General features: G+C 51.3%; 1 long non-coding RNA gene across 1 annotated transcript in view; it reads right to left on the minus strand.

Annotated features, from left to right (window-relative positions):
- LOC107182089 overlaps positions 1–1,323 on the minus strand; it is a 5,511-nt gene extending 4,188 nt beyond the window's left edge. The window contains exon 1 of the long non-coding RNA XR_001512809.1: positions 1,284–1,323. This is a non-coding gene — a long non-coding RNA (uncharacterized LOC107182089). The remainder of the gene's footprint in view (positions 1–1,283) is intronic.
- Positions 1,324–17,870: the final 16,547 nt, after the last annotated feature.

Below are 17,870 nucleotides of genomic sequence, written 5' to 3' on the forward strand. Positions count from 1 at the left end.
AGCCCCCTCCCCAGTCTGACTAAAGCAGAAGCTCCGGGGTGCGGCCTACATGTCTGAAGGAGCCTCCAGGGGGTTCTAATGTCCCCTCAAGTTTGAGGACACATGGATGGAGCATCTTCGCCAGCACCCCACCCGCAAGGTACACACACACGGCAGTCCCCCATGGCACAGGTGCGTGAAGCTCGGGGAGGGGAGGGGCTCCCCTAAGGCCACGCAGGCAGGAGCAGGGAGAGCTCAGGCTGGAGACTGAGCAAAGTTGGTGCTCTTTCCACTTCACCCTGGAGCTCCTACCTTGGGCACTTGCCCTCACAGTGCCACCTGGACACAGGGCCCCGTGCCCAGGCCACCCATGGGAAGCTGCACCCAGCCACTCCCAGAGCACAGCCCTGCCCAGGGACCTCTTTCTCCTCACCTGTCCTGTGTCATTTGGGGCAGGACTCTACATTCAGCTCCCCCGTCTCAGGGTCTGATAACTCATTTATACTCAAGTGGAAATGGCTGATAATGCCTTCAGGGGTTACCTGTTCCTGAAGGAGATGTTTGTGTTAACTAGGAAGAAAGAGAGCTCATGGTGGGGTTGTCAGGAGTGTCAGGAGGGAACCTGTATGTTTTGATGAGAGGGCTGTGGACCTCTGAGTACAGGCAGAATGGGGCAAGATGGAGGGCATAGCCCTCGCCCTACGGAAAGATGGAGGGCGTAGCCCTCGCCCTTTCAGCTGCAGCCACTCCTGGATGTTCACCTGAATTTGTCCAGTGCTATCTTTATCAAGAGATTTGAAAGCACGAAACATGGCATCAGCCTGACCAGGCAGCTGAAGAAGTTGTCAAAATTCATGTTGAAGTATGTTAGCAATCATCTCAGGTAGAAACTATAGTTTACCTTTAACCCTGCTGTTTGGCTTATGTACCTATTTGCTTTGTCTAACAATAGAAAAGTTATTCTGATTTTCTGAATTATATAAATCATCCCATTCAATTGAATACCCTATTGATTGTAATATGAATATCCCATTGGTTGTGGCCATACTGGTCTTAGAAAGCACATTCTTCTGTACCTGGGAAGGACAGCACAAGTATCCCAAGGCCCGAGGGCTCCAGATAATGTGTCCCTGTCAACTCAGTGATCCGGGGACCCAAAACTATAATTTAATTAACATGCTTAAGTCTGCTTCTGTAAACTGCTTTTTTGGCAAACCACGTTCCTCATTCCAAACGCTGGGATGTAATCCATACCTTTGTGATCTTTGCCTACATAAATCTGGTGTTGGGGCTGGGGAGGGCACTGTGAGATTTGGGAGAGCAAAATGCCCCCTCATAGTCCCGAATTTGCAATAAATGTGACTCTTTCATTCGACTTCCTGAGGCGTCCTTCTGTGATTCGCGGGGTACATTACAACAGTGTGCGCTGAGCCCAATCAGTGCGGACTCACCCCAGGTTACAAAGTAGGTAGGCCCCTTCCTGGGACAGCACCTTGTGCCACACATCTGTGCCCCCCTGCCAAAGGACTGCTCAGGGTCAGAGTGCCTGGCAATTCCTGCTCCCGGAAGCCTTCCCTGATGCCAACCTGAGCTCCAGCCATGTGGGAGGCAGGGCGTGGGGGGCTGCGTAGAGAGCCCTGGGCTGGGAGCCAGGGGCCTGGGATCTGGTCATGGCTTTGCCACTGACTTGCTGTGTGACCTGGACAATTCCCTGTCCTTCTCTGGGCCTGAAGCCTCACCTGAAAAATGAGAGTGAAATGTAAAGATGTATAAGGGCCTTCCCACAGGAGCTTGGTAACCATTCCTGGACCCCTAGCCCTGCCACCCGGTTATGGTAATGAAGCACATCCTGCTGGAATTGTTCCCACCGCCTTCTGTGAGACGCACTGTTTTCTCCCTGCATGACAAGTTCTGCCAGGGAAGGCCCTGGCAGGCCTCTTGTTTTGTCTTCATCCTTGCACTGAACACTGAACTCTACACATCATTGTGCTCAATAAATACCCGCTCATTAATTCCCAAAGATTCTGACTTTGCTCAGGAGAGCACTTTTTTTCTTCACAGTACTACCTCCTCCAGGAAGCCTTCCCAGATGCTTCCTCCCTGCAGACACATATACAAAATTACTCCCCTACCCACCCCACACTTCTCCTCTTGCTCTAGTAATCCCTCCATTTAGATTTGTTGGGAGATTTTCCTTGTTCCTTGAACAATGCCTGGCACACCCAATAAAGGAGGGTTGAATTCACTTGAATTACAGTTTTAGGGGAGGGAAAAGGAGGGAAGGAAGGAGAGAGAGAGAGAGAGAGAGAGAGAGAGAGAGAGAGGGAGAGGTGAGAGAGAGAGAGAGAATATATCTGCTGAGTTGGGGGCAACTGCTAGAAGGGGATCTTCCGCCCTAATGGTTTGGCTCAGTGGATAGAGCATCAGCCTGTGGGCTGGTTCCCAGGTTCGATTCTGGTCAAGGGCACATGCCTGCGTTGTAGGCTTGATCCTCAGTGGGGGACGTGCAGGAGGCAGCCAATCAATGATTCTCTCTCATCATTGATATTTCTATCTCTTTTTCCCTCTCCCTTCCTCTCTGAAATCAATAAAGATATATATTTTTAAAAAAAGTAAAAGAGGAAAAAAAAGAAGGGGATCTTCCCTGGGAAGGCCTATAGATGACAAACAGCTGGTGGGTTCATGGGCATGTGTGTGTGTGTGTGTGTGTGTGTGTGTGTGTGTGTGAGTGTGTGGCTGTGACTCATCCCACTCCTGCAGGCTGGGGGATGCTGCAGACAGGATGAGACAGGAGTCAACAGCCTAAAGGAATTTTGACAAGGATAACACAAGCCCTGGAGTATTTCTAGAATGCAGGAGGTTAAGGGTGCGGGGAGCTGGGTCAGAGCAAAACTGCCTGATTGTGTTACTTATTTATTTTTTTTGCCTGGAAAAAGTATTCACATAGTACAAGATTCCAAAGCTACAAAGAGGGCACCGTGAAAAGTTTCCCTCCTCCTGTGCCTGCCACCGAGGCCTCCCCAGGAGCAGCCCGGGTCTCCAGCGGCTTCTGCACGCACCCTTCCTGTCCTCTCCCCTTCCCTCTTCATACAAGAAGCGTAGTATCCACACCGCTCTGCACTTTGCTTTCTCCCTCCGCATGCCTTTGTGAGCACTTCGTATGAGCCCTAAAGAGCTTTCTCAAGTCTTTTTCTTTGGCTGCATTTAGGCTGCCAGTTAAAATACAGGACTCCCAGTTAAACTTGAATTATTTGAACTTCCAAAAAAAACAACAACACACAAATAGCTTTTTAGTATAAGTTTGTCCCATGCAATATTTGGGACATACTTATACTAAAAAACGATTCATGATTTACCTGACATTCAGTTTAACTGGGCATCTCATACCTTTATTTGCTACATCTGCCCCCTCGCTGTATTGCAAGGGATTCTTTATATAGGATGACCCAAAATTCACGCAAGAAGTAATTTGGATAGAAAACACAGGTTTATAATTAAAAATTGTAAAATTTTTATTGATTCATAATAAATTTTTTATTGATTCATAAAGTGTACAGTATAGGGTTATGTATGGAATAGCACATCAGGTAAATGGCCTCCACGGCTTTGCTGGCACATATGCAAAGCCGTGGTCTTCATTGTCCCTGCTCCTGGGCCATCATTGGTACTTGGTAATGCTTATCAAATTGAAGGGATTGAAATCAAAGGGCAACAGATATTAAAATCTGATTCAATAAACCAAGTAAAATTAGGCTTTTATTTTTTGTTGTTGTTGTTAATGCTCACGCAAAATTCAAATCCTGCGTGAATTTTGGGACACCCTATAATTGTATGGAGGCTCCAGGAAGTAGGCAGTGGACCTGGTTGGTGGGCATTCATTCCCTGGTCTGATTCTGAATTGGACCTGCCGGCTCCAGGATTGGGCCCCATGCTGGATCTCCATCTCCGGCCCCAGTTGCTGAGATGAGAAATGAAAGGCTCTTTTTGGTGTAAATAAGTAACACAATCAGGGTCATTCGGTCCACCTCTCTGTTTGAGGCCCAGAGAGGGCAGTGACTCACTCAAGATCACACAGCAAGTCAGGAGTCAGGGCAGAGCTGGCGCTAGGCCCAGGTCTCCTGTCTCCCAGCCACTTTTTTTGTTTGTTTGTTTTTCTCATGCTGCTCACTATGAAATACTCATGGGGGTCAACAGTGACTATTCTAAGCCCGAGCTTTTGGAACATGCACAGACACTCAGGAAGTGGGGGCGAGAGGGGGCTCGATTCCGGGCCTGACCCCCCTAGGACCCAGCTAATGGGGATAATAATAATAGCAGCCACCGCCATGCTTACACTGTGCGGGTGCTTTACGGAACTTGTCCCTTCTGTCCCTCGCAAGGGCCCTCACAATGAGTGTGATCAGTCCCGTTTCCCGGAGCCGGACACAGAGGCTCAGAAGAGGCGAATAATCGCATCATTTGCCAAGTCCCCATCTATGACGTGGCAGTGCTAGGATTTAAACCCACATACGTTTCACTCCAAGGCCCAAACCTTGGGACCGGGAACACCTATGAATGCTTTTGGGCCATTTGTCAAATAAGAAAACTGAGTACTTGATACAAGCCCTCTGCCTAAGACCACTTTAGTTTTACAACGGCCCACAGCATTCTGGTCTCTGTGGCCCACAGGATGAAGATCAAACCTCCCTGGACCCTGACTTGGCCTTGATGGTCCTGGGGACCCTGTCCAGCCCATTTTCCCAGAAGCTCATGGGCTGCTACTCTAGCATCTCCCCAGTAGGCCACTCCCTTCACACTTTGGGTCAAATCCAAGAACTCTGGTAGAAGAACTAGGTTCATATATTGATTCAGTCAGTTACCTGCTGTGTGACCTTGGGCAAATCACCTCACCTCTCTGAGTCCCCCTTTCCTTAGCTGTAAAGTGAAGAAAGATACCTCTAAGTTTCAGCCTAGTGCCTGCCCTCTGTGTTGCAGACTGATTAATGTGCACTGTTGGAAGGAAGGAAGGAAGGGAGGAAGGAAGGAAGGAAGGAAGGAAGGAAGGAAGAGTATTGTGCTCAGTTAAATAACTCAGACAGAGAAAGGCAAATACCATATGATTTCACTTATATGTGGAAGCTAAAGAGCAAAAGGAAGGAAGGGAGGAAGGAAGGAAGGAAGGAAGGTGGGTGTTTATTGTGCCCCCACTGTGTGCCAGATTCTGTGAGAGATGCTGCTGAAAGGCAGGCACAGTCGCTGCCTTTGTGGTTAGTTACAGCAGGAGGTTAAGTACTTGGGGCAGGAATTCTCCTGAGCCATGGCCTGCAGCCAGGAACAAAGGTGGGGAATTACCCTAATCCAACAGAAAAAAAGTCTAGCCCCAGTTCTCCCAGCTTCCAGTGCCTGGAGCCTGACCTTGAACCTGGGGCCTGTTTTTATAGCCGCCCTGGTTCTCTCTCACTTAGCAGTTGGAGGAAGCCCGGGGAAGAGAGATTGGGGACCGGAACAGAAGGGCAGGTGCAAGGACAGGCCTTCCAGGCCCTCAGCCTCACGGCCAGGCCCAGCCCAGCCGCCGTGGCAGAGCCGCACCCTCCGGTGTGCCCCTGGCAGGGAGCACCTGGCTGGGCCTCTCTCCCGCCAGCCACAGGCCACAGGATGAATGACTGAGCAAACACCCAAGTGCCTAATAGTAAAAGGAGCCTGGAGGGGGAGGGAAGGGGGAGGGAAAAGGAGGGTCAAGGAAAAAGTGAACCCAGGGCCCACTCCGCAGTTCCTTCAGGTCGTCATTGTTTTCTTAAGAAACCTTGTGAATTTTGCATTCCACTCCCAGCAGACCTGTGTTGTTTTAATATAGCACATTCCGTCTCCCCTGCCATAAAGGATTGGAGTGAATCTGGCTGCAGCGAACAGACCTTTTCTAGCTGGGGCTTCTTCCCTCATACCCCAGCACAGCCCAGGTCTGTGTCCCCACAAACCCCAGGCAAGGGTCCCGGGACAGGAGAGGGCTCACAGGGCACTCTCTTCCCTGCACACAACCAGTCTTTCCTTCCCCTCTTCTCAGATCTGCCGCCCAGTCACATCACAGAACCTCTACCGCCATATGTCACTCATCTTTCCCGATGACAAGCATCTGTTTCTGTGGCTGCCTCTCCACTGGACAGTGGCTTCTCTCGGGGCAGGGTCACAGGCTGCCTCGCTCAGCTCAGGCCTCGCCCAGGTAGGTGAGTCATGCTCAGAAAAATGAGAGAATGAATGACTGAGGAAGGGTGAGGGGGCTGGTGGAGGCTTGTGGCAGGCAGGAAACCTGTGGAGACCTCACCTTATATGGCCAAAGGCATTGTGATTAAGGATATGGGATGAGAGTCCGGCCTGCCCTTCCTGATGGCCTGCCTTGTAGATTCCAGACCCCCTGAGCCAGCCCCCACGCGTGCATAAACCAGTTTCCTACAATCAGTCAGCCGTTCAATATATGTCTCCTCCTGGTTCTGTGTCTCCTGGTGGAAGCCTGACGGCATAGGAGCCCAGGGAAATTGGCCCCCAGAGCTCTCTGTATTTGGGAGACCACTCAGACTGGGGTCGTGGAAGGCAGAGGAGAGCCAGCCCAGGAATGATCTAGAAGGTCTGGTGCCCCTCTGTTGGAGCCTGTGTCTGCCTAGTTCTCCAGGAAGGCTGGCCCACTGACCTTGGCTGCGGGTGGGGTGGAGGTGGAGTGCAGGCCCCGTGGCAGCTGAGCAAACACAGGAGTGGGGGCAGGGAGCAGCCACCACGGAGCTGGGGGACTGGGGGGAGGAGGAGGAGGGTCAGGCCTGTAGCACTGAACTCAGGGTGAGCACTCTGGAAAAGCCAGGCCAAGCTGTGCCAAGTCCGGCTGTGTGGCCGGGCTGGGCCCTGGGGACACAGCAGAAGAGGAGGCGCAGCCCCTGTCCTCATGGCACACACTGTCCCCTTCCAGGTGCCTGGTAGATGCAGGGCATGGCCCATCATAAATAGTTCCTGGACGAGTTATCTGAGACCAGGCCCAGCCCATAGGGGCCCTCGGATGAGGCATTTGACAAATAAGGTCTGGGAAGGGAGAAGAGGATGGCCTGGTGGGGGCTCTAGAGTGGGGAGCTGAGATGAGGAGGGGCCTGGGCTGCAGACAGAGGGAGGACCAGCTGCCCACGCCCCTCGCTTTGGGAGCCAGCCTGTGGTGTTCAAGGGAGAGTTCTCTTCCTGTTTCCCCTCCATCCATCCACCCAGATACATCTCCTTTGCACGGGCAGGCCGCTCCTCCCTCCCAGGGTAGGCACAGCCAGGATCTCTGCCCTCAAAGCCCAGACCTCCATTTCCCCTCAGACCTCTCCCGAGCTGTGGCTTTAGTCAACAATTTGGATCCTCCTGGAGCTGGGCCAGGAGGCCTGACCCCTTCCCTAGAGGTGGTGAGCATGCTCTGCATTCCGCAGTCAGGAGGCCGCGGACCATTCTCTTTGCTCAGCACAGGGCGGCTCTAGTGGAGAAAAAACATTAAGTCTGAACCCAGGCTCTGAACCCCGCCCAGGCTCCTCGGCTCGTTGGCTGCCCGTGCCCACCGGGTGTGCTGGGAAAGAGCCCCCCTGTCTTCATGGGACACCTGGGAGCAGGCAGTTCCGAGGCAGAAGGCCCCAGGGAGCCTAGAATGTGAGCCCTAGAGAGGGAGTTCCTGGGACTTCCCACCCTCAGAGCTGCCCAGAGGAGGGCCTTGCCTGCTTCTGCGTGCCCCCATGAGGCCTAGCCCGGCACTAGGAGGCTCCCCATAGGAGTGTGTTGAGTGGGTGAGTGAGGGCTGAGAAGTGAGAAGTATGGTGTCAGAGAAGGCTTCTTAGAGGGGCTACACTCGTGCTTCAGCCTCAGCACCTGTAAAGTAGATGGTGAACTTGGAGAGTGTGCCCTGGGGGCCAGGTGCTGCTCCCAACCCGGGCATAACTTACCCAAGGCCAGGGCACCCAGCAGATAAGTGCAGGGAATTCGGACCCCTTCCACCCTTGAAGCACTAGGCACAGGCCTCAGGGAAGGGAGGGGGAGAGGCGAAGGCCTGGAAAGGGGCGTGAACAAGGTGAGCCTGAGGAAAACAGGCCTTGGTGCGCTCGGGTGGGGAACTGGATGGTGGAGTCCGGACAGGTCAGCAGGGGCCAGGTCAGGAGTGGCCTCAGAGGCCCCAGTGACAAGCTCCCCCTTGCAAGTCCGGTGCACAGGGCTTCCAGGTCGGCTGCCCTTGGGAGAGGTGGTTCACTAGTAATAGATACATTGGAAAGCCACAGGAGCAGCCAACCTCTACACCCTGCTGGCAGCCAGGTGTGAGAAGGACCCCTCAGGCCTGCCCTGAGCAATGGGGCAGGTGGAGGGCATGCTGGGTCAGGGAGTCCTGGTTCTGACCCTGACCCTGAACCCCTCTCTGCAAATGCATCACCCACGCTGTCTGAGCCTCAGATAACACACCCCCGTGCACCCGGAGCGTTGCTGGGTCCCTGTGAAGGTAACTGTTCATGCAGCACTCGCTAGAGCGTTACTGCCTCGCCCCGTCCCAGGGACTCGCGGGCCACCCCTTTGTGCAGGCGGCTCCTGCGGAACAGATGAAGACACGCTCTTCTATCCGAATGGCTTATCAGCACACTCATGCCTAATCCGATGAGAGCTCCACAAACCCAGAGGCCTGCAGGCTTTGTTAGACCCAGTTTCAAGATGAAGAAACCAAGGCAGTAAAGAATCGTGATTCCTCAGTCTCGGGAGAGCAGCCAAGGACTGCAGCCTTGGTCTTTTCATTCCCAGTCCAGCGCCCTTTTTCCCTCCTCTCCAAAGAATGCATTTGCAGCTACCCGGTGCCATTCACCTTGCTGCCTGGCCCCTGAATCCTGACCAGAATCTTCATAGTGATAACGACACCTGCTGCTTTTCGTGATCTCACCAGGCACCTGCTTAATGCTTTGCAAGCATGTTAGTCCTCACGACAATTCTACGCATGAAATAGTGAATACAGTTGATCACATTTTACAGATGAGAAAAACAGAGGCTCACTTGCTCCAGGATGCACACGAGGAAGAAGTGGAGCTGGACTTTGAGCCTAAAACCAGCTCTCCCACACCAAGGTCCTAATCAGCAACCAAGAGGCCGTTCCTCTCATCCCCTCCCAGCTCTCTTCCCCCCATTCTCCTCTCTGCACTGGGGTATGTCATCTCCTCCTCTCAACAGATTATACATTCCTCTGGAGTTAAAGCCTATATCGTAATACTCTGAGCAGCCCTCCAGAGCATTCAGCATTTTGCTTTGCACATAGTAAGGTCTCCACAAACTTGTTAAATGAATGACATAATTTCTCTTCTACAACATCTTGGGGTTTTGAAAGGATTGTGATAAGGTGGGGAAAGTGTGGGCTGTGAGGTCCGACAGACCTGGAGGCGAATTTCAGCTCCACCACTTAATGTCGGTGTGATCTGGACCTCAATGTCCTCCTCTGTACAATGGGGCTAACGACACTAGCCCCCCAGGATTTGGGGGAAGATTAAAATGAGATGGGGCCTGCAAAACCTTCCCCCTTGGCAAGACAGGGTAGGCAGGAAAATGGCCCCTCAAAGATGGTCATGTCCTCATCCCTGGAACCTGTGAATAGTTGAGTTATATGGCAAAGAGGATTTAAAGTTGCAGGTGGAATTAAGGTTGCTTTTCCATTGACCTTAAAATAGGGGCATTAGCCTGTCTGGGTGGCTCATTTGGTTGGAGCATCGTCCTGATGCACTGGGTTGTGGGTTTGATCCCTAGTCTGGGCGCATGCAGGAATCAACCAATGGATGCATAGATGGGCAGAGCAGCAAATCTCTCTCTCTCTCTCAAAATCAATTAAAGAAAATTAAAGTAGAGGGGTTACCATGATGACTATAGTTATAGTACTGTACTGTATATTTGAAAGTTGCTAAGAGAGTAGATCTTAAAAGTTATCACAAGAAAAAATATGTTATTCTGTGAGGTGGTGAATGCTAACTAGACTTATTGAGCCAGAACCTGTTTGGCTCAATGGATAGAGCGTCGGCCTGCGGATTGAAAGGTCCTGGGTTCGATTCCGGTCAAGGGCATGTGCCTTGGTTGCGGGCACATCCCCAGTGGGGGGCATGTAGGAGGCAGCTGATCGATGTTTCTCTCTCATCAATGTTTCTAACTCTCTATCCCTCTCCCTTCCTCTCTGTAAAAAATCAATAAAATATATTTTTAAAAAAAGTTATCACAAGAAAAAAATATATTATTCTGTGAGGTGGTGAATGCTAACTAGACTTATTGTGGGCATCATTTTGCAATCTATGCCTTTGTCAAATCATTATGTTATACACCTGAAACTAATACAATGCTGTATGTCAATTGCATCTCAATAATAAAAATAAGAGATCACCCTGGATGACCTGGGGGGTCCAATGTAATCACAAGGGCCCTTAAGTGGGGTAAGGGAGGCAGAAGAGAAGTCAGAAGGAGGTGTGACTGTGAAGAATGGTCAGAGAGGGACAGCGCTGCCACCAGCACTGAAGATGAAGAAAGGGGCTGAGCCACTGAATGCGGACGCCTCTCACAGCTGGCAAAGGACACAGACATGGAATTCCCCCCGAGCTTCCGAACGCAGCCCTGCTGACACTTTAACTTAAACCAGCGACACCTGTGGTGGACTTCAGACCTCCGCAACTGTAAGATAACAAATATGTGTGGGTTAAGCCAGGTTTATGGCCATTTGTCACAGCGGCCAGGAGGTTTATTTCCCTGTCTCTAGCTCCTTTACTCCCGTCCACTCTCTGGGTAGCACCACAACAAGCAGGGCTTTCACACCTGCTTCATACCTGAGGAGACAGGCTGGGAGGGGTGATGGGACTTGTCCAAGGCCACGCACAGAGAAGGTGGAAATGCAACTGGAGCCCGGACCTCTGTCTCTGACCCCTGGACGCTTCCCAACATACCAAGCACATTGCCTTTCTTTATGTTTTAAAATATACTTTTATTGATTTCAGAGGGGAAGGGAGAGGGAGTGAGAGGGAGAGAGAGAGAAACATCAATGATGAGAGAGAGTCATTGATTGACTGCCTCTTGCACCCCCCGCCCCCCCACTGGGGATTGAGCTGGCAACCTGAGCTTGTGCCCTTGCCCCGCCCCCGGGGATTGAGCTGGCAACCTGAGCTTGTGCCCTTGACTGAAATCGAACCTGGGACCCTTCAGTCTGTAGGCTGATGCTCTATCCACTGAGCCAAACTGGTCAGGGCCACACTGCCTTTCTTAATGGTCATCCAGTGAATGTAAAAATATATTAAAAGTAAAAAAAAAATTAAAAAATTAAGAGCCTGGAAGTGTGTGGGGGTGTTATCCTCCAGGATGGCCCGGAAGCCCCCGCCTCTGCAGGGACCTCTCTGGCCTCCTAAACTTCAGTTCCTGCCACCCCCACCCCAGCTCCTTGCCCTTATAAGTCCTTCTGTCTTCCCGGAAAGAGACTCTGGCCTTTGAGGTCCCACCCCTTGAACTTGGTCCAGGGCCAACACCCCGGAGGAGCTCAGTGAAAGTGGGGTTCCCCGGCCCTGCTCACTCTCTGAGCCCCTCAAAAGCAAGGCACGCTACCCTGAGCCCCGGGAGCCTGCACATCCTGCCTGAGTGGACAGGGTGGGAGGGAGGAAGGCTGCACCCCCGGGGCCAGCTGACAGGGTCAGAGGGGAAACTGCACTTCCTGCTGGGCCTCTGGGGAATTTTGTCTCTTAGAGAGGCCACTGGGTCTCTGTGCTTGAACTCCAGGGGAGGGAGGCCTGGGGGAGGAGGAGGAGGGGGAGGAGGGCAGGAGAGGAGTAGGAAGAGGACAAGGAGGAGAGAGAGGAAGGGGGCAGGGAGAAGAGAGGGACAGGGCAAAGGGGAAGGGAGGCAGAGGGACGGAGACAGGAAAGAAAAGAAATCAGAGCCGGAGGTAATAAGAAGAGAGACGACCAGATGCGTAGAGGAAGAGGAAGGGTCAGCGAGACAGGGAGGGAACTCAACTTAGAACGCAGAAGGCAGAACGGTAAGTGGGTGCAAGACCGAGAGACAGAGAGAGATTAGCCAACAGAAACTCAGACAGAACGGGCCGGCGAGGCCCAGAGAAGACACCTGAGCTTCCCGGACCTTGCAGATTTTCTTTGGGGTTTTCTGGGTGTCCCTGCTGTGAGGTCTGCAGACCTGGGGTCAGCACCACATCTGATTGGCCAACAATCATTACCATCATGGCCGGAAGGAGGAGAATGGGGTGCTGAGAAGGCAAAAAGCAACATGTGTCTACTCCAGAGAAGACTGACCAGCTGGTAAATAGGAACAAGGACGTTTTCGGAGAAAAGTCATCTACTACTGAGTAACAATTTATCACAACCACAGAGGCTTAAACAACAAACATTTCCTTTTTAAGAAAATGCATTTTTTTTATGGTTGATAGTATTATAGATCTCTCCCGATTTCCCCAGATTTCCCTGCCTCCTCACAGTCCCTACCTATCCCCCAGGTCTTCACTATCCTATTGCCCAGGTCCATGGGCTATGCATATTCTATATAATAAAAGCCTAATATGCAAATTGACCAAATGGCGGAGCAACCAGTCACTATGATGTGCACTGACCACCAGGGGGCAGATGCTCAATGCAGGAGCTGCCCCCAGCCCACAGGCTCCAGGCCAGCCAAGGCGGGTGCCAGCGGGGGACCCCCGATCGCCCCACAAGTTGCCCCGCAGATTGGCCCTGACCGCTGGCCAGGCCGAGGGACCATGCACGAATTTTGTGCACCGGGCCTCTAGTAAGTATATAAGTCCTTTGATTTATCTCTTCTCATCCCCCCAACCCCACATCGAGGTATGTCAGTCTACAACAAACCTTTCTGATCTCATTATTTCCATGGGTCAGGGATATGGGCATGGCTTCATTCAGTCCTCTGTTCAGGGTCTCACAAGGTGACGAAGTGTTGGCAGGGGCTGCAGTCTCATCTGAGGCCTGACTGGGGAAGGATCCATTTCTAAGCTCACACAATTGTGAGCAGAATTCAGTTCTTTATATTGTCAGTGAGAGGACTCTCTCAGTTCCTCACCAAATCGGCTCCTCAGCATGGCTGCCTGCTCTATCAGTGCCAGCAAGAGAGACAGAGCCTTCTCACAGCAAGAATGTCACAGCATCTGTAACGGAGTCATACACATGTAAGCATGTACATTCCCATCACCTTTGCCACGTGTGGTGGTTTAGAAGCAAACTGTGGCCCTCCCCACACTCAAGGAGAGGGGAATACATAAGGGTGTCAACACCAGGAAGTGGGATCATGTGGCCACCTTGGAGGTCACCCACCACAGACAGCCTGAGCAGTGACCGGGAGCTGGATTCAAGTTACATGAATACCAGGATACCAGGAGTAGGTACACAGGCCTCAAAAAGAGGTTGTTCCCCAATTAGGCCATAAGCTCTGAGGCTAAGAAATCTCATTTTATTTGTGATTTTCCTCAGTGCCTACCCCAGCTCCTGGCACATAGTAGGTCCTTAGCAATACTTTGTTGGATTGGAGCTTGTTGAGCCAGATAACATATCCAAACTCTCATTCGTTTGTTCGTTGGTTCATTCATTCATTCATCAACCATTTACTGAGCCCCTCCTGTGCATCAGGCCCTGTGCCAGGTTCCAGGACACAGCCACAAAGGGCTCTGCTCTCATTGGAATGATAGCTCACAGCTGAACAGAACGACTGTTTATGGTTTGTGGTTTATGAAGCCCTTTCACATGTCCTGTCCCGTGATCCTGGTATGTGGATGCTGTTGAAGAGAAAGAAGCTCTTCCGTACGGCCACTCTCTAGGGGGCAGCCAGACTCCCTTGCCAGTGCTCTCTCCTAGGACCGCACTGCCCAGTGTGCATTAGGGTCTAACCCAGCCGTGGGCAAACTACAGCCCACGGGCCGGATCCGGCCCGTTTGAAATGAATAAAACTAAAAAAAAAAAAAAGACCGTACCCTTTTATGTAATGATGTTTACTTTGAATTTATATTAGTTCACAGAAACACTCCATCCATGCTTTTGTTCCGGCCCTCCCGTCCAGTTTAAGAACCCATTGTGGCCCTGAGTCAAAAAGTTTGCCCACCCCTGGTCTAACCTCAGGGCACTGCCTGGGGCTCCTCGGTCTGGCTCAGAGCTTGGGCGGCACTCTGCAGTAGCCCTTATGGGCCTTGGGTGTCTCACTAGGGAAGTCTCTTGAGGCCAGGGGAGCTGGGGAAAGGGCCGATGTGTGTCTCCACCACAGCCCTGATACGAAGGTGACCACAATCCTTTTTGGGTCACTTTCTTGGGCAAAGAGGAACATGGTCTTGAGTGAAAAGGAAAGATATGGGAGGAGCAGCCACTGAGCAACGTGGTCAGCGCAGAGGATAGGGACAAACTTAGTGTCTCCGGGTCTTCCCTCCTCGTGTCTTGGCTCAGGAGCTTCCCTCTCCAGTGTGCCTTCCCCTTAATCCCTTCTTTTTCAACGTCTACTTGTTGCTCAGGGTTTGTGTGCAGGCCTACCCTCCAGAAGGTTCCCGTGTGGCCCAGCTCTCGCTGACCCTCCTGGGGCCACAGCTCTTAGTTGCTCTGCATTTTGGGGTTCTAACTGGGTTGGAAACAGAAGCAGATTCTGAGACAGGATCTGAATATAAGTCGTTTATTTGGATTGTGTTCCCAGGCAACTCAGGTAAGGGCCTGGGTAAGTGAGGCAGGGAGGAAGGGCCACGGGTGAAGCATTTACTATCTAGCCAGTTCCCACTGCAGGCACCTGGGCACCCCTGAGAACCAGTGTAGAACATGCAGCTCCTAGTCATCCAGCCCCAGGGGCGAGGGCTCTGGGCTGTGTGACTACCAGCTCCCCTTAGGGGTCATTCATGTCTCAGCACTTCCAGCCCCCCCTCCTCCAACCGGGGCTCGGGTACAGCCCTCCAGCGAAGTGTTATAAGTGCTGTCAGAAGTCCCACTGGGGCTCACAATGTTGGCCTGCTAACAGTGTCTGTGTCAGTGTAAAATTTTGGGGGAGACAATGGGTTTCACTGGTAAACATAAAATTTTGAAAACCGGTGACATAAGCCAAAACCCCCATTTCACGGATGGGCTCATGCTGTCCTGGAGATGCAGGGGATTTGCCTCAGGAAGTTAAGAACCTAAACTAGAGCCAGAAACCCAGGCCCCAGCCTGGGAGTACAGCACTCTTTTTCTTTTTTACTTTAAAAATAATTATAGAGTCACCCAGACTCCCCCAATGTTAACATCTTGCATAATTATAGTATCATATCAAAACCAGGGAATTGCCTTAGTCAGTTTGGTTCAGTGGATAGAGCACTGGCCTGCGGACTGAAGGGTCCTAGTTTCGATTCTGGTAAAGGGCACATGCCTGGGTTGCGGGCTCTCTTGGTCAGTCCAATGTACAGGAGGCAGCCAATTAATGATTCCCTCTCATCATTGATGTTTCTATCTCTCTCTCCCTCTCCCTTCCTCTCTGTGGAAAATCAATAAAAATATATTTAAAAAAAGAAACAAAAACAAACCAGGGAATTGCCTTAGTCAGTTTGGTTCAGTGGATAGAGCACCGGCCTGCGGACTGAAGGGTCCTAGGTTCGATTCTGGTAAAGGGCACATGCCTGGGTTGCGGGCTCTCTTGGTCGGTCCAATGTACAGGAGGCAGCCAATCAATGATTCCCTCTCATCATTGATATTTCTATCTCTCTCTTCCTCTCCTTTCCTCTCTGAAATAAAAAAATATATATATTAAAAAAGAAAACTCAGGGAATTGACATTAGTACAATCCACAGAACTTATTCAGATTTTACCACTTATACATGCATGTGTGTGTGCGGCTTTATGTAATTTTATCACATGTGTAGTTTCATGTTAAAAAAAAAGATGCTTAACTGTACCATCACCATAAAACACTCCTTTGCAACTACCCCGGCGTCCCATTCCTAACTCATGGCAACCTCTATAATGATGTTCGTTCATAGGTGTTATATAAGTGCAACTATGCAGCATGTATCCTCTTGAAATGGGCTTTTTTCACTCAGATTAATGTTCTATTTATTTATTTTTAATTTATTGACTTTAGAGAGGGAAACTTCGATTTGTTGTTCCACTCATTCATTGGTTTTTCTTTCTTCTTTTAAAATATATTTTTATTGATTTCAGAGAGGAAGGGAGAGGGAGAGAGAGATAGAAACATCAATGATGAGAGAAAATCATTGATCAGCTACCTCCTGCATGCTCCCTACTGGGGATCGAGCCCACAACTTGGGCATGTGCCCTTGACCAGAAACAAACCCCCAGACTCTTGAGTCCAAAGGTCAACACTCTATCCACTGAGCCAAACCAGCTAAGGCTCATTGGTTGATTCTTGCATGTGCCCTGACCAGGGATAGAACCCACAACCTTGGCATACTGGGACAACACTCTAACCAACTGAGCTACCTGGCCATTGTTTTCTTGAGGTTTAACCAAGTTGTGTGTATCCGTAGTTCATTTCTTTTTATTGCTGAGTAGTATTCCATGCTACGGATATATGAGGTAGGCACCATTATTGTCCCCACTTTACAGATGAGGATACTGAGGCCTCCAGCAGAAAAGCATCTCCCAGACCCTTGACAGTCAGTGGTTCTGTGCAAGCCCCACTGGGAGACGTTGGGTCCGAACAGTTCAGAGATCCGTGGCTTCTGCTTTAGCCCCAGTTTTAATCATCATCATCATCATAATGTGAGGAAAGTCCCTTCTGTCCAATTGCCCAGCAGCTGTTTTGTTCCCTTTGATATTCAAGCCTGTCCGTGGGGATCTGCCTGGCGGCTCCCGCCAGTCTTCCCTGATCCCCGCAGAGCCCATGTTTCCTCCATGAACACAGCCGCCAGGCCCTGCAACCCGGTGGCTTTTCTCTGCTCTGGGAACACCCACCCCCTCACATTCTCTCCAGCTGCCTCTGGGAGTCCCTCAGGAATGTCCTCTGGGCCAGTGGCTTTCTGAGACATCAGTGCAGCTCTTCCTGTGCGCTTGCTCTACTGCATCGCCCTTCCCCAGAAGTCAGGCTTGAGTTCCGGATGAGCAACCCACTCTTCCGTTCAGCACTACAAATTAGCGCGACGTATGTGGCCGGCACCGAGCAGAATGCGAAGGACCCAGATGTACCTTCCGTGTGCATCTGCCACCCGCACGGACCCAGTCCATCAGGGAAGACAGATGTCCCGTTAATGACTGAAACAATGGGATACCACCTCCCACGCACCACAGATTAGAAAGGTCAGTACTCTCAAGTGTTGGTGACACGGAGGGGAGACGGGAGGCCCGGCACTGCTGTGGACCTGTGACTTGGCACAGCCATTCGGGAAAGCGACCAGGCGGGATTTGGCCAAGTTAAAACTGGGCACGCCTTCTGACCCAGAAATCCCACTGCGGGGTAATCACCCCAGAGAAACTCTCATAAAAATCCCGGAGAGAACCTGGGCGGGGACGCGCACGGCAGCGTGGCTCATGGCCAGATGTAGCTGGTCCGCGCTCGGGAAGGGGGAGCAGCAGCAAGAAACAACAATGAGATGTACATACAGCAACCAGGACAGGTAGGTCTCAACATAGTAAACGGAGCGAGGCTTAATCTTTGAAAATGAAAACACATAAGAATTCCTTAGAAAACGGACAGGAGTCATTCATGCCTGGGGAGGTGAATGGGAGTGGGTATGAAGGAGGAAGAAAAACATGCAATGAAGAAGAAAGGGGTCGCCCTGACCGGTTTGGCTCAGTGGATAGAGCATCGGCCTGCGGACTGAAGGGTCCCAGGTTCGATTCTGGTCAAGGGCATGGACCTTGGTTGCGGGCACATCCCCAGTGGGGGGTTTGCAGGAGGCAGCTGATCGATGTTTCTCTCTCATCGATGTTTCTAACTCTCTATCCCTC

This window comes from Myotis davidii, unplaced genomic scaffold (genome assembly GCF_000327345.1).
Source record: "Myotis davidii unplaced genomic scaffold, ASM32734v1 scaffold514, whole genome shotgun sequence".
Lineage (NCBI taxonomy): Eukaryota > Metazoa > Chordata > Mammalia > Chiroptera > Vespertilionidae > Myotis > Myotis davidii.